This window comes from Spermophilus citellus (assembly GCF_964194105.1).
Source record: "Spermophilus citellus genome assembly, chromosome: 1".
NCBI lineage: Eukaryota > Metazoa > Chordata > Mammalia > Rodentia > Sciuridae > Spermophilus > Spermophilus citellus.
Window position 1 is genome coordinate 73564448 of NC_138182.1, and position 17624 is coordinate 73582071.

Below are 17624 nucleotides of genomic sequence, written 5' to 3' on the forward strand. Positions count from 1 at the left end.
CAATGTGGTCTGCTCTACTTAGAAAATATTTTGTAATATTAAGTTCTGGCTGGGCAATTTTGTTTTATTAATGTTTGAAATTCTAACCAGAACAAAGGAGCTATCACTGAAGACAAGAAAGTAGAAGAGTCAGCCAATGCTTGGCATCCAGTAGGTATATAATAAATACTTGTTGAATGAATACATGGAAATAGAATTATCAGAAAATGTCATAAGACTTAAAAACAGAACCTCTGATCCCAATCCCCAGAGTATGAGGCATCCATAGTCGGAGCTGAGTAACTCAAGAACATAGGCCTACCACAGAGGAGCCACGAAATTCAAGACACAATGTGTGGGCTGGGGATGTGGCTCAAGCGGTAGCGCGCTCGCCTGGCATGCATGCGGCCCGGGTTCGATCCTCAGCACCACGTACAAACAGAGAAGTTGTGTCCGCCGAAAAAAACTAAAATAAATAAATAAATTCTCTCTCTCTCTCTCTCTCTCTCTCTCTCTCAAAAAAAAAAAAAGACACAATGTGTATGAAGCAATATTGTATGTGTCATTGGAGCAAGCACTATATGCTCAGGTAAATAAAGAATTTTCCTAAGCAGGTGGGTTCTAGGTTGGATCTGTATGGTAACATAGTGTGTACCCTGTGCTCATTGAAAACAAAAAGTAATGAAGTGAAAGAACTGGTTATGATATGAGCAAATAATATTCCATATCTTTGTTTATTCCCACACTTCACCTCTTCAATATTCATGTGTTGCCTCTCTAAAGAGAAAGTATGTATTTAATTGTCAGAAGACCCTGTATGAGATGCTAGGACATTCATTACCCCTCATTGGCAGGGAATTGAGATCTCCACTTCCCTGTACCCAAAGACCTGCACCACTCTGGCTATGTTTGCCCATTCCATTTCTTTCTCCTCCTGTTTAAATACTATCATAGAGCAATCACTGTTTAAAGATTCTCCTATGACTTCCAGCCATCACTGAAATCAAGCTTACACTTTTTCTATAACTATTGAGTAGCACTTCCAACAGAGTTTTCTGAAATGATGGAAATGTTCTGTCTATACTGTCCAATGCAGTAGACACTAGCCACATGTCACCAAACACTCAAAATGTAGCAAATGCAGCTATAGAATGTGATTTAAACTTTTTACTTAATTGTAATTAATTCAAATTTAAATAGCCACAAGAGAATCTTGCCCACTGGATTGGACAGCACTGTGCTAGACTGTTTTTGAGAAAAGTCCAGACTTTTTCATTGTCCCCTCACCTTCTGTTTCCTTTCCTGCAGATACCAGTGTGACCAAAGATCGTTTAGAGACATCAATCTACACATACTCAGTCCATTGGTCTTGAAATCTGCAGAATGTCCCAGGTGTTGAAGCATTGTTGCCCCTATTCTACCTAGTGGAAAATATTTGGGGAATTTATAAAGTTGCAAAAAAAAAAAAAAACACCATCAAACCATTCGGATAATCCATTGCTGAAAGGAATTTTATCACAAGTATGAATTACCCTGACTCCACCTGGAATTTTCATCTGATATTCCAGTGGCCTATGATAATGTCAGTCAGTTGGCATTTCTTAACAGCCACTGTGTACAGAGTGGATTTCTAAATTCTAAAAAGAAAAAAAAGTACTGATCAGGAGGGGCTTCCTTCTAATTGGGAAAAAATCCATCACTCACAAAGACATAAAAATGAAATACTCAGAGTGTATTTATTTGTCATCTTACTTTTGCTCATTAATTTCATCCCCATAAACTAAGCTTTAGGTTAGGAGGCAGACTCCATGCCTTTATATCTTCTATTCTCAGTCTAAACCCCTGCTACATTTGTCGGAGCTTCTTAGAAATTCAATCTCCACCTTATTCTTACAGAACCTGAATTTGTACTTGAACAAAGTTCCAAATAGCATGTATGTATATTACATTATTAAAAAAACTGATCTAAACTCTTCAGAATTGTCCACAATGATCCCAGTAAGTATGTGTGCTTGTTAGAAAGGTAGTGATAAACTGGTCTTCAGCTTGTATTATATTTTATGAAATATTTAAATTATTTGTAAAAACTTCATCAATTAACTGATTAGTTATAACTTAAATTTTAGAAGTAATGTATTGGGTGGAAAGAAAGCTAAATTGAGACTAGTAAAACCTGAATTTTCTAGGGGATTTAATCATTATCTATTCATGTAACTTTTGATCATGCCATTCATTTTGTTGGGTTTCAGTAATTTTTTTAAATTTCTATTAATTCATGAATATAAAATGAGGGTTTTCTACTAGTTTCTCTCAAACCAGGGTCCACGACATTTTAGAATTTCACAAAAGTTATGATAATTCCTCAAATCATCTTTTGTATATAAAAAAAGACCAACGTTGGAATTACACATTTAACCATGATGAGGTTACGCAGAATTGTCTTTTTTCTTTTTGTGGTGCTAGGGGTTGAACCCAGGACATTTTTTTATTGTTCGAATTTGTTATATATGACATCAAAATGCATTACAATCCATATTACACTATAGAACACAATTTTTCATATCTCTGAATCCAGAGCCTTATGCGTGCAAGGCAAGCACACTCCCAACTGAGCTATATCCCCAGCCCAAATTGTCTTTTTAACTCCCACGTTTTCATTGCTTCACCAGATTCAAATAAAGTTTACATTGTTTCAGACATAGGAGAAATTCTCTCATTTTAAGACTTGTGGAATTAATATGGAACTGATATTTAACAGTTCTGACTGTAAATGAACCTAAATCCCTGGATTGTTAAACTGTTGTTTGAGCCTGAGTCCTCTCAGTCAGTAGAGATTAGGAACGGCAAGTCACCCTTTTCTGAAAAAAGTCTTTTATACAGACTTTACCATGGATTTGTTATCAGTCAGCTCCAGAGAAGACCCTCCAGGAAGGGTACACAGGCTACTTGCAGGGAATGTAATAGAAGAAGAAAGTAAAATATAACAAAAAACAAAGGTAATCCACTTCACAGTATTGCCTAGAGTCAAAGTCCTTTCCAGTCAGACCAAAAAAAAAAAAAAAGGAAAATGGATAGTTTTTCCTCTGCTTACATCTTTGCCTAGCTTATTTCTTTCTCATAATCTGCTTATGAATGTGAAGCTTTTTTTTTTTTTAAGTTTACCAGTACTGAGGATGCAACCCAGGGCTTCATGCTTGGCACTCTACCCTGAGCTATGCCCTCAGCCTCTAACCTCCTTTTTCTGTTTGACTTCAGTGACTTCATACAGTCACTATTTTGTAAAATCAAAAACATATTTGTCTCCACTAGGAATACCTGAAAACATTCCAGTCCCTCAATATTCTAAGGTCTTAGTAAAGACTATATTTAAATACCACACTGCATTTCATAGAAAATGTGACTTTCCTTTAAGAGTTTGTTCCCACATCCCCTACTTACACCAAACATACTTTCAAGTTTAATAAAAGCTTTACCTGCCAAGGCAGCAAATCTGGCTATAATTAAAAGGGAAGAAACATTTTATACAAGAAAATGTGTTATTTGGTTAAAGCACAAATATGAAAAACCATGAAAGGTGATAACAAGATATAATTTGTGTTCCTGTTTTTTATTTACTGAACAAGCTGTTAGAAGAAAAATTGTTTTAACTATGAACTTACTGTATTTGAATACATTTTTAATGTTTCACATAGTGACTGCTGTGGAGCCTGTAAAAATAACTTCAAATTCCCATGTCAAGTGGAGTGTGAAGATTTGGTTTCATTTTCAAAACTGCTCTGTTGAGAAAAATGCCCTAAAAAGCAATTCTCATTTTACTCCCAACAGCTGCCGGACGAATTATAAAATGTATTTAACTCAATCTGAAATTTAGAATTTTGATCTCTGAAGAAAGTGTTTGGAAGAGTCTCACACATGCTAGGAAAAGGATTTAAAACTTAGATAAAGCTTCAGAAAGTGAGAAGCTCTGTGAAATTTTAACAAAGGGTCACTTCCCCCACCACCACCAAGAATGCTTCAGATCTATACTATACAATTTAATTCTTTATATGCTGTCTTATACATGGAATATTAGTCCTTTATTTCTGAATTTTAAGTCTAGGATCATGACAAAAAGATACTAAATACAAACAAATTCAAGTAAATATTTATTTTTCCACACATATGCAAATGTTACAAACATACATATATGGGGCCATATATATTTACCCATTATAATCAAGCTTTTGAACATAGTGTATCTTTCTGAAGTTGTTGACAGCCCTTTAGGAGTTATTGGCTAATAAGGACCCAGAGCCATAGTAATTTTTCAAAGCCTATCCCAGGGAGACATCACAGATCCACAGGAGAGTATGCAAATGATCTAGTCTAACAGCACCTTCTGTCTGAACTGGTGGCCTGTAGGATACATAGCTACCTCCCCATCTAATACTGCCAGGCTTCAGATAGGGCTAATGCCACAGCCTTATCTGCACTTAGAGTGAGCTGTAATTCATCACTGTCACATCTCTGAAAAAAAATCACAATACAGTGTTACAGTATTATCTTTTTTCTGCAGCGTTGATAATTTTGGTATTTGCACCAGGGAAAAATAATAATTTGTATATTAATAAAATATGTTCCATGTGCTATCTCTCTGACCTATCTCCTTTCACTTCATTAAAGATTTTCCATGAAATCGGTAAACACTATACAATTGTGGAAAGAGAACTAAATTGAATATCTACAAGGGATTGACTCCAGGTTTTCTTTTCTCCACAGAAATAAATATCTGCAAACGCCCATGTCTCATAAAAAATGACAAAGTATTTGCCTATAGCCTTTGCATATCTTTCCAAATACTTCAATTATCTCTAAATCACTTATATTACCTAGTACAATATAATATAAATAATAATAATAATAATATAAATAGTTGTTATAGTATGTGGTTTAAGGAATATTGCCCAAAAAAAGTCTATTGTGTTCAATATAGTTACAATTAAAAATTTTTTTTATTTATGGTTGGTTGGATTTGTGGGTTCAGAACCCACAATATAGACAGCCAACAGTATTCTGCCTAAATAACAACATAGGTTATTATGCTTCTCAATATCTGTGTTTGAGTGAGATATAAAATGTTTCTTTCAGCCAGGAATGGTAGTGTGAGCCTGTACAGAAGTGATATGTATTCACTAGACACTGTACTTGGGATTTTGAGTTTGGGTCTTTTCCAGAGCTAGTGCTGTGTGGTCTGATCCTCCAGTCTCTTGATACTGGGTAGCAGCAGTGATTGTCAGTCAACGCTATAATCATGAGGGGAAGCCACTGACACTCTACAGTATGCTGTATTGCTAATCTGTGAGGTTCCTTAGGTTAGGTGAATTAAGTACAATTTTGAATTAATGATATTTTCAATATATGAAGGTTTTATTGGCATATAATCCCACTGCAAGTCAAAAAGCACCTGTACATTATAAAGCTTATCTGGTTACTAGACATGAGCCACAAAGTTGGCCCTGAGGAAAACACAATCGGTTACAAGATTCAGAGTGTCCATGAGATAAGAGCAGATCAAGAACATAAGTAAGTGATCTTTTATTATTAATAGAACTAAGAGAAATTTCTTCTCTGAATTCTTAATAGGGCATACAATACAATTTACCAAGCTACAATCTCTATGATAATCTTTTCAAATATATAATATTGAGTTTCATTTTGCTGTACAACATTCTTCAGAATAATAACAATGAAATACAATAAATAACAGCACTACATTGGAGAATTTAGATAAGACATATTAATAGATTACCAATATATCATGGTAATTCATGACAGCTGCTGTAACAACCAAACACAAAGTTTCAGTCTCTTAAAGCCAGAAAAAAACAGTAAAATGCAGGCTGCGTGTTTCTCCTTGGAAGTTTTCCTCCTGTAGGCAGCTTCTACTCCAGCTATATTGTCTGGTACACATGGCTACCCGATATCAATGCAGCAGATGAAGAAGCAAAAGGTGGAGGAAGTTACACTGGCTCTTGACTCAAGCATGGTTACAAACCAATTCTCCATACACACCATTGGCCAGCAGCACATGATGACGTGGCTACTCATTACTTTAAGAGAAGCTGAAAAATGTCATTTATGTGTGCCCTGGAAAAGGTAAATAAAATGGGATTTGATGGGCTTATATTATTTTCTCATTAGCCTGGCATGGTGGTGCATGCCTATAATCCCAGAGACTCGGGAGATTGAGGCAGGAAGATCACAAGTTTGAGGTCAGCCTCAGCAACTTCACAAGACCTTGTTTCAACATAAAAAAGTAAAAAGGACTAGGGATATAGCTCAGTAGTAAAGTGCTCATGAGTTTAATCACGGGTACCTAAATAAATAAACATTGCCTCTGCTACAACTAAGAATGCCAGTCTGAGAAGACTGGATGTGATCCACTATACACTAGCTCTGTGGTTCTCAAAGAGGAATGTACATACCACACAGAATGCACTAGATGTGAAACAGGAACAGTATGTTAGAATTTGTATGGTTATATTTGAATACAACAAAAGGAAAAAAATACACCTGGATAAGATGGCCTCATGTCACAAGAAGCAAAGTGTTTGGACCAAAGAGTTCTATGACCCAAAGGAGTTGCAAGAGATGTTCTTACTTGATTGTGAGCTTTCAGTGTATTGACAGGCGTAGTAGTTTCTGAGGGTCTGGTAATGGATTCACTGGTTATATTATCCAGTATTCATGAAAATAAGGCTGACAATGATGGATAACTGGTTTTGAAAAGAGTCCTGCAAAAGCACTGCAGACTGAAAATGATACTAAAATATCACTGAGCAAGGATAAAATTGCAGGGCTCCTGCTTCATTCTCTAGTTTTATTATGAGATGAAGTCAATTAGCTAATCAGACAAAGTTCATTTAAAAAAGATAATTCTCAGGATTATTTGAAAAAAAAACTGGAGAATTTAGATCCACTATCATTAACAATGAAAAAATGCTAACTGTATATTGTGCCTTTAGATATTAGCTATTAATGAAATAGAGCCATGACAAGAATTCAAAGTAAACAATCCACAACACAAAGATAAAGGCTCTGCAAATAAATTTTCAGCAATACTCAGTCCAGTGTTTGATAAAATTTTACTAAACTTTAAATTTTCACAAGCTCCCTTTTATATTTGTTACTAAATTACAAAGACAAAAGCCATTGCTTTTCATATCATATTAAAAATGATAAAAGGTAATATTTACATTCATTCATTCATTCAAGAAGCAGTTAATTGTCTTTATGGGTTGGGCATAGTTCTAAGCATCAGGAATTTAAAGAACGTACAAAACAGGCAAAATCCACTGCCTTCATGGAGCTGACTTTTCAGTATTGCAGTTCTCAATTGGGACTGATTCTGCCCCTGGGGCCTATTTGGCAACAGCTGGAGACACTTTCACTTTTCACAGTTGAGATGTGGCAGGGTTGGGAGATAATATCAGTAGCTAGTATCTACTGGGTAGAAGCAAGATACTCTTCCAAAAAGCCTTTTTGTACATAGGGCAGCCCCTTACCAAATAATAATGAATATTTACATATATGTTCTGGCTCAAAATGTCAATAGTGCTGAGAATAAGAAATCACCAATGCTTAATTTCATAAGAACAAGATATTTAAAGATATTTAATTTATTGTAGAAGCTTTAATATACTATACAATGAGATAGAATGTGACCATGAGACTTCTTTGGAACATACAGTAATTACCCGGTCAATAACTGTCCCATTGAAAAGTGAGTTCTGTGACTTTCTTTTACAAAATAAGTGGCTTGTATATGTTGCCCATTTCTATGACAAGTAGCTGTTAGTAATATACTTACTGAAAAAAATGACTCTATCTCTTCAAGGCCAAGGTGATGTTTCACTTATGGTTAAGAAAGTTACTGCTTTTTGAAGGAATTTGTGCTTGTGGTGTATTTTTGAGATATTTGGATCCCTACAAGGTTTCATTGCCAAAAAATGATATAATTGCATGATCTAAAAAAGCTCTTATTCTATACTTTTATAAAATCTGACCATGATCTTACCAGATTGCAGGCTGGACTCCAGGGCTTAAGTGATCCTCTCGCTTGAGCCTCAATTTGGATTACAGATGTGCACCACCACACCCACTTAGAAAATATTCAAAAGAAAGATCTTGGGTGAGTTTTAAAGTCTAATCAGTCTGAAAGAACAAATGGATGATGTCAATTAACCTGGAGACTTTAGGAACCAAATTCCAACAAAAATGTCTCCCAACTGGTAGATGGAACTGTTAATACAGTAGCTCCTCCTTATTCTTAAGGGACACATCCCAAGAACAGATGTCTAAAACTGCGATAATACCGAACCTATCACTTAATGCCTTTTCCATATTGACTCAGCAGTTATAACACACTGTGGTCATAACTTTGCAATTTGAGGTGTGACAGCAAAACTATCATTATTTTCTTTTTCCTTCTTCACAATTTCACATATAAAAGATTCTTTCTTAGCAACTTCAGTGTTAAATATTTTCATTCATTATTAATTCAAGAACTTTCACCTGTTCACTTAAAGGAAGCATTTTATATCTTTGATATATCTGCTTTTCTAGATCTCAAATGATATAGTTTCTATGCAACTTCTCTTTGTCTCTGTCAAAAATGTCCTGGTTGATAGGTCTTTTCTCTCATCTGAAACTTCTCATTCCCACCCTTCAACACCCCAAAGTTGCAATTGAAGCCCTCACAACTGAAAGAGGTCACCATGGTCATGACCAGAGGATGTGGTCCTTTGATGAGCCAGACTGAATCAAAGCTACCTGCATCATTTATCTGCAAGCTAAGTAGGTAGCAGTAATCAATACCCCCAGCCATCGACTTGCTTATACACAAGGTACAGACTACTTTGTGAGTTATTAGAGGGTCACCTGTTGCACTGAGACCTCATCTTCCTTGTCTGGTGTTCAACATCCTTCCTACCTTGTAATCATTGTCATTTCTGTGACAACCAGTGAATGGTGACCATTTCAGCATATTTCTCTGAGTCTCTGAAGCACAAAACAAAATTAGGACAACCAAGTCAATTGGAGAGTAATTTCTGTGGGAATTCAGATTCTGCTGTCAGATACCAGTGTCTTTCCCTGTCCGCCTCCATCAGACAAATAAACTCAGGACAGTGGTACTACCTTAGAGGAAGCCGAAAGATAACTAAATGGTGGATCTGCTTTGGGGAGGAAAGGAATGAACAATGACATGCAATTTTTTTTTCTTTTAGGGAATGATAAACAACATAATACCAAAGCTTTTGCGCTAACTAAATAACTTAGTTTTTTGCACAGTTAAGAATAGCCTATGATATTCTGGATGTCCTGATACTACGAATACATATCATGGACTTGAAATTTTATGCTGAAATCTTGGCAAGGAACATTTCCTTAGATTTTTTTTTTTTTTAGTTCTGATCCCCTCCCTTCCCCTTGCTCACCTGGATATGCTATCTTCCCTAACTCTTCTCTGGTCACCATCATTAATTTGCTTGAGATATTTTTTTTACTTGGAAAAGAAACAAAGAAAAGAAATTTCTTTCTTGGTGAGCTATCCAGAACTTTGGAGATATTATAACTGACTTGAAAATAATCAAATTCTCCTGAAATACACATTTGTTTCTTAAATGTTTTTTCAAAAACATCTTTTTGCAACTTCAAACATTATGCTTTTACTATTTTTTGTAATTATACTTAATTACAAAACAGATCCCTCTCTCCCTGAAATGTGGAAATGTTATGCAACATTTATACAATAAACTTTTAATCTTCTTCCCATAACTTTGGTGTTACTCCAACTTCCTAGCATTTTATTCAATTTATATAATTTTTTCCTGAATAAAGTTTTATGTGTCTATTTAAGAAATACAAAAGCCAAAAAAAATGGTATACAAGTTTTCTTTTTTTGAGTTCTCATCTTGTAAAAATGCATGATGAAATATATCAAATAAGATTATGTGATTCTGGAGATTGCTTCAATATCATCTAGTTGAGGTAAAAAGGAGAAGGTCTAGCCATGAGTTGGTGATTGTGGAAGTTGGGTTAGATGTATAATGCATAGATTTTCAACATTTTTAACTTTCTAATTTTGTCTATATTCAGCATTTTTCATAATAAAAAGCAGAAATTATTCCCTATTATGATTTCATTACTTCAGTTAACAATTTACTCCTTGCATTTGGATTAATGTATTTTGAGCTATGACAGTCATTCAAAACTAATGTCTAAGTTAATTGAACATAATATGAGATCACTGTTTATCTATCTCAGAAAATGTTTCCAAGCAAAAGAAGCCAATTTGATCACATTGATCTCACCATAATAGTATTAACGTCATTAAAGAGACCAAAACATTAATTGAACCTCTAATGACAAATTTAAATTTTATTTTGTGAAAACAATTTCATCTTCATATAAAATTTAAATTTTTATGAAAACAATTTCATCTTCATATAAAAGTTAAATTTTTGTACTGAGAGCACTTGCCCTGGATTCAATTCCCAGAACTAAAAAATAAATAAATAAATTTTTACTATGTTTTAACATTTAGTTGTAAGTGTATAGATTTGAGAAACAAATAAACATATATAAATGGAGAGTACATAATTTTGGGGACAAGCAAGGCTGGGGATTTAACACTAAGCAAGTACTCTACGACCCAGCTACATGCCCAACCTGAGACTATGTACTTTTTTTTTTTTTTTTTTTTTTAAAGAGAGAGTGAGAGAGGAGAGAGAGTGAGAGAGAGAATTTTTAATATTTATTTTTTAGTTCTCGGCGGACACAACATCTTTGTTGGTATGTGGTGCTGAGGATCGAACCCGGGCCGCACGCATGCCAGGCGAGCGCGCTATCGCTTGAGCCACATCCCCAGCCCCAACTATGTACTTTTTAATGTTTTAAACAAAGGGAGCACATTTCAACATGTGGGGCCGCATCCTAGAACTGGGCACCATGAGGGGAACTCAATCTTAATTCTCTTTGCATCTTCAAGGCATGGCACCATGCCTAGCACATATTTCACACTCAATACAGTTTGTCAAATGAAAAAAGAAAAAGCAAAGCCACTTTGGAGTGGCCCAGAATAAGAATTTTAGAACTGGAAAAATAAACCGAAACCAATCTCCTCATTTTCTGACAAGGAGACAGAGACCTAGGAAAGTGAAATCACACAGTTAATGGATGTGTGGTGAAAGAAATGTTTTAAGAAGACTGAGCTGACATGCACCTATGGAATGCTTGGGAGGAGAAAAAGACAGGAAGTAAAGGCACCTGTTAAGAGACACTTGCAATCATCACAGTGCAAGGTAATGAGAGTGTAAACTGGGATGATGGGAAGGGAATGAGAATGAGAACCAGAGGAGGATCTGAAAGACACAGAAAAGCCTCCTCTGGGCAATTCTGTTTCACTGTCAGTGAGATTTCATCTTGACCTATTTCTACACATGCTGGTATCAATCATGATCCCCAGATATTTTTACCCATGGCCCCAAACTGCACAGAAAGACATAATTAGCAATTCTTTTGACTCATCTAGGGCCTCTGAGAGTGATTCATACCTTCCACTACACAATTATCCACCACAAATATAGTTTAACCTCTGTCTATTCTAAGCAGTGGCTCTTTATAGTGTCCATTCATGTGCTGATTACTCCATTAATTCAGTACTGAATTCAATGTCCAAAACACATCTTTCTGAGATTTTTTTCCTCCTCCACCAAAGATAATCAATCTTAATGTGCACTCTTCTGTACTATAACAGTAAGCAATCTTTCAGAATCAGACTATAAATTTGTTTATCTTCCCCACATATGTTAAGATAAAAACACATTTGAATTCATAACTTCTTTTAAAATGGAAATACAAAAATACTGTCTTAGTGAGAACTAGTTGATCTCTGTTTTTCAAGACCAATAATCCTCAGGGAATCAAAGTGTTGGTTGCCCAAAGGTGGGAAGATAATTTAGAGAAGCCCATGAATAAGTGTATAAAAAAGGCCAACATAAGTCTGGGTAGGCAGAAGACAAACATGGAACAGAATGTGTGAGATGCAAAGGAGATCAGCCACAGGTGGATGGGAATGCAGGAAAGGAGACATCAAGAGTCCAAAGTCAAATGTGCAAAGTGTCAAAGGAACTGACACCTGTTCCATATACAGTCATGTACATGGATATTTCAATAATGGACCACACGTACAACAATGGTCCTATAAGATTGTAATGGAAAAATTCCTATCACCTAGTGATGTTGTAGCCAAATGATGCTATATTGCCCCACATTATCCACATGTTCATGGTGATGCTAGTGTGAACAAGCCTATATGCTGCTGGTAGTATAAAAGTATAACACACACAATTATGTACAGTACACATTTGATAATAAAGACAACTATGTTACTGGTTTATGTATTCATTTTTTTAAATTTTTTAGTTGTTGATAGACATTTATTTTATTTATTTATTTTTATGTGGTGCTGAGGATCAAACCCAGTGCCTCACACATGCTAGGCAAGCGCTCTACCACTGAGCCACAGCCCTAGCTCCTATGTATTTATTTTATTATATTTTCATTGTTATTTTAGAGTGCTACTCCTACCTAGAGAAAATTTAATGTAAACAGTATGCCCTGTTACACTGGCAGAAGCTTCAAATATCTTGTACTTCACACATCTCTTCATTGAATCATTTTCTCTTGCATATGATTTAATCTCATTTTGTTTTGTTCATCATGACATTGGGAGCAACAGGCTACATATACCCTGTATATATTATATAGCCCAGGTGTGTAGAAGACTAAACTATCTGGCACTCTTGATGATCACATGATAAAATCGTCTAACAATGCATTTCTCAGAATGTGTCTCAATTTTAAGTGGTGCATGACTGTCCCTGCTGTGAAAAATCACTGCACGGCACCTTCTGGCTACCAAGACACTCCAAGCCTGGTAAACACACACCATAACTAGCCCTCCCTACACTCTCAGCCCTCTCTCTCCTCCTGTCTTGGAACCTCCCATGGACTCCACTAAGATCCACATCAGATTTGCTCTTTTCCCTACATGCTTTTTTCCACTGCTCTAGCCTTCCACACCCTCCCTCCTTTGTGCAGCCCAATAGTTAAAGACTACATGGCATTGTTTCGAAATTCAGACCTAGTCCCTCCAATAGGAATAAAGCTCCTTGAGGATAGTTTTCTTGACATATCACTTTTGTCCTCCTTTCACAGAAAAGGGCACAGAGTTAGTGAATTAAGACTGATATTTTGAAACTATCCATGTTTCCATTCTGGTTTTCTTTAATTAATATTTAAAACAGCCTAGATAGATCTTATAGCTTTCTTGAGAAGCAGCAGCTCCTTATTTGGGAATTAGTTTATAAACTGCATGGTTGAAAACACATCCCAGCCCAGGACTTTCTCTACAGCTGGTGAGGAAGAAATGAACAAAGCCAGAGCCCAAAAAGACCAATATAGTCAATGTGCTTAGACAAATGTCAGCAGCTGTCAGGGAAATTTTCATACTTAGAATGGTTAGCTGGCTAGAGATTGGTTCTATTAAAAGATTTATTTCCTCTGCAGAAGAAAAGTTTGAAAAAATTAAATTTTAAGTGGGACTTATAGAAGAAGCCTGGGCACATAACGTGAAAACAAATTACAAAGCAGTTTTCCAAGTAAGTTCAAAGATTTTCAGCAAAAGATTTAAAATGATTTAAAATGAGGCTTTGGTCCTGAAAAATAAATTGCACCAAAGGAATAATATATTTTTTTACACATGATGCCAAAAATTTGGAAATGAGTACCACAGAGTTTCTCTTGTGCTATATGTTTATTCATATAGTCATTCATTGGGTGTCTAACATGTGCTGGGCATTGTGCTTGGTAGGTGCTAGAAAAAAAGAAAAAGACATTATCATCCACAAGTATGTCAAACTGAGGGAGAATGTTTTAAAATATGTCAAATGAGCTAATAGGAATATGCATCTATTTTGAGCTTGGGATCATGACTGAATGTTAGACGTTGGGAATCATTAAGTGGGTAGAGGAACTGTGAATTACACAGTTTGAAGTAAATAGGTAAAGACTGTAGTTTCTGGAAGCCAAGAATAAACTACAAGATAAGACATCCACAAGTTATTGAAACATATCCAGAAGTCCTATAATCACCAGAGGACAGAGACAAGCTAGATTTCAATAATCCAGAAAAACAGAACATAGGCCAACAATTACCAAAGTCAGCAGAGATGAAAACAGACCAAAGTCTACACAGTCAGGATAGATAAGAAACAGCAGGGGGCTGGGGATGTGGCTCAAGTGGTAGCGCTTGCTGGCTCGCTCGCTTGCGGCCTGGGTTCCATCCTCAGCACCACATACAAAGATGTTGTGTCCGCCAAAAACTAAAAAATAAATATTAAAAATTCTCTCTCTCTCTCTCTCTCTCTCTCTCTCTCTCTCTCTCCCTCTAAAAAATAAAGAAAGAAAGAAACAGCAGGAAGTGTCAAGTAAAGGTGGGCTAGCAGTCTGGAATCCTGAATATTCACTCAAGCTTATCTGTGAGCACAGAGGAGAAGTAAGCCAAAACTTGAAAAAGATGAACTCTTATCTGTCATGAGCACCGCCACGTGTCAGGTATTTGGCTAGTCACTTCATATAAATTATGCCATTTAATCGCCTCACTCCTGTGAGAGGGTTGTTTACAGATGAGAAAATTGAGACTCAGAGATTAAATGCCTTGCCCCAAATCAGTGATCATCTCCCAAATTGTGAGAGAGCGGTTACAGATGAAACAATTGGGACTCAGAGTGATTAACCTGCCCCAGATCACAGTGATCATCCTGGTAAAGCCAGGATTCAAATCAGGAAGTTTGCTTTACAAGTCTGCACACTGAAAGTTGAGTCCATCTACATCCTGCCTGGAAAGAAACACTGAGAGTGGTTTCATCAGCTGGGAAAAAAATGAGGCATCTCTGACTCCAGATAAATTTAGATAAGCTGGCCAAGAAGAAGGCAGCAATGATTTACGATAGATAATAATGAAGTGATCCAAGGAACTTCCATTAAGTGGTCAAATTAGATTTAGTGTGGCAGCCTTTTGTTGTCATGTTGTTATTTTTGCTTTGCAAAACTTCAAGATGGCAGTGATTATATGACCAGAAGTCTTGGCACCTTTGACTTGGGTGGGCTCCATGTTACTACATTTCCTAGTAGGGACTATAACAGCCAGGAACCTTTAAGAGACTGAACAAGGAGTTAATTAAATTTCCTCAGGAAAAGTGAAGAGCAAAGAATAAAGGATCAGACGCTACAAAATGAAGCCAAGTTGTCTGTCTCACCAAAAGAACAAACAAGACTGAGGTATTCATCCACACCTGCAGTAGGGAAAACATCTGGGTTCCTGGTGATAAGAACATGGAGTAGGTGTGCTGCTGCATCTGATGCCAGCTTTCAGTCCAAAGTGGGATAATAGCTACCATCAAGCACTGTTGGAACAAAATTTAAATTGAGCATTCAGCAAATAGTGATTGTCTGAAATCAAGTTCTTTGTCAGGGAGTTCATAAGAAAATCAAAGTTAAAAGGCCAGGATAGGATTTGATTTAGCAGAAATGAAAGAACAGTTAGGACTATGAGTATAGGAAGGAGTGAACAAGACAGATGGGGAAGAGATCATTTTTAAAAATGTTTACCAGTTTTGCAAGATGAAATAAGTCCTAGAGATGGAGTTGCACAATGAAGTGATTTGAACTTACTGACACTGATCTTAAAATGCTTAAAATGATAAAGTTTTGTGTATTTTATTGTAGTTAAAAAATAAATTTTAAAATTTGATTGCTACAAAAGTGGCATAAATAGAACACATTTTTAAAAAGTAAGTGCAATAGCCAGGCACAGTGGCACACACCTGTGATCCCAATGGCTTGGGAGGCTAAGACTAGAGGATCCAGAGTTCAAAGCCAGCCTCAGCAAAAGTGAGGCTACTAAACAATGAAGGGAGACCCTGTCTCTAAATAAAATACAAAATAGGGCTAAGGATGTGGTTCAATAGTTGAGTGCCCCTGAATTCAATCCCCGATACACACACAAAAAAAAGTAAGTATAGTTTATCAGAGGCTAGGCAAGCTGATTGATATTACTTAAAATGGGCTTAAAAAAGGTATTTGCAGGGGCTGAGGCTGTAGCTCAATGCTAAAGTGCTTGCCTTATATGTGTGAGGCACTGGGTTCAATCCTCAGCACTACATAAAAATAAATAAAGATACTGTGTGTTCATCTACAACTAAATAAATATTTTTTAAAAGGTATCTGCAGCTCATGTAAATTTCTGAATAGCATGATATAAATCCTGATTGTCAAGAAATTCTTAAGCTACTATGGAAATAAGTATGAAAGTTCCTCAAAAAATTAGAACTATCATATGATCCAGGTATACCACTCCTGGGTATATACCTAAAGAAAATAAAATCAGCACCCCAAAGAGAGATACCTGCATACCTATTGCAGTGCTATTCACAATAGCCAAGTTTTGAAATCTGCCTTAGTAGCCATAAACAGATGAATGGATAAAGAAAATAGTGTGTATATACCAAATGGAATATTATGCATCCATAAATAAGAATGAAATCATGTTATTTGCAGGAAATGGATGAAACTGGAAATCATCATGTTAACTGAGATATGCCAGACACAGAAAGACAGATATCCTATGTTTTCTCTCACATGTGGAGACTCCAAGAAAGGCCTGCAAACAGAAGAGAGAATACTATTATTAGAGAAGGGGGGGCTGAGTGGATGGTATTAAAGCACAATATATGCATGTATAAAAATGTCATAGTGAAATCCACTGATTTGTACAATAAATATGAGTTAATACTTAAAAAGAAGTTGTTCTTGGGCTGGGACTATAGCTCAGTTGCAGAGCACTTGCCTAGCATGTGTGAGGCACTGGATTCGATCCTCTCAGCACCACACATAAATAAATAAATAAAATAAAGGCATGCTGTCCATCTACAACTATAAATTGTTTTTTTAAAGTTGTTCTTAACATAGGCAGGTTTGTGGAGTTGGAACAAATAGTGTTATGAAAGATGCAGAATTTTTCAGTTCCACAACCCAACCACATCAGGGATGTGATTCAACTATAAAGATTATGCCCGTCGTTGATCACAAATCACTTATTGTCATAAGTGCCTATCTTATACTGCAAATAAGTGTCCTCTCCAACTTCCACAGTGCCCAGCAAACACAGCATTCTCCTGGGTCCAAAGGATGACTAGTTGTCCTTTAAATAGGTCAAAGGTGCCAAGTCTATGGCCATTTAATCACCGCCATCTTCAAGTTTTGCAAACAAACAAAAAAGGTCACACTCTACATCAGACTGACTACTTAATGGAAGTTCCTTGAATCACTGTAATTATCAACCCTTAGTCCTTGATCCATTTTCTCTTAGCCAGATTGTCTAATCTACACAATGATGGTATTACCTTGTTTTGCTTGGATTAGGAAAGCCTGTTAGAACTGTTTTGACATTTTGAGCCAAAGAATGCGGCCCCTGTACCCAGGATAGCCTCTCGCAGCTCCCAGCGTTGCTTCCCTAGGTGCACCCAAGGATCAGAACCCAG

The 17624-nt window shown here is 36.3% G+C and overlaps 1 long non-coding RNA gene across 1 annotated transcript; it reads right to left on the bottom strand.

Annotated features, from left to right (window-relative positions):
* Window positions 1–4909: 4909 nt before the first annotated feature.
* Window positions 4910–17622, bottom strand: LOC308655236. The gene is made up of 3 exons (XR_014023428.1): window positions 17487–17622; window positions 8036–8119; window positions 4910–6105 (listed from the first exon to the last, which is right to left on the bottom strand). It is a non-coding gene; the product is annotated as an uncharacterized lncRNA (long non-coding RNA).
* Window positions 17623–17624: the final 2 nt, after the last annotated feature.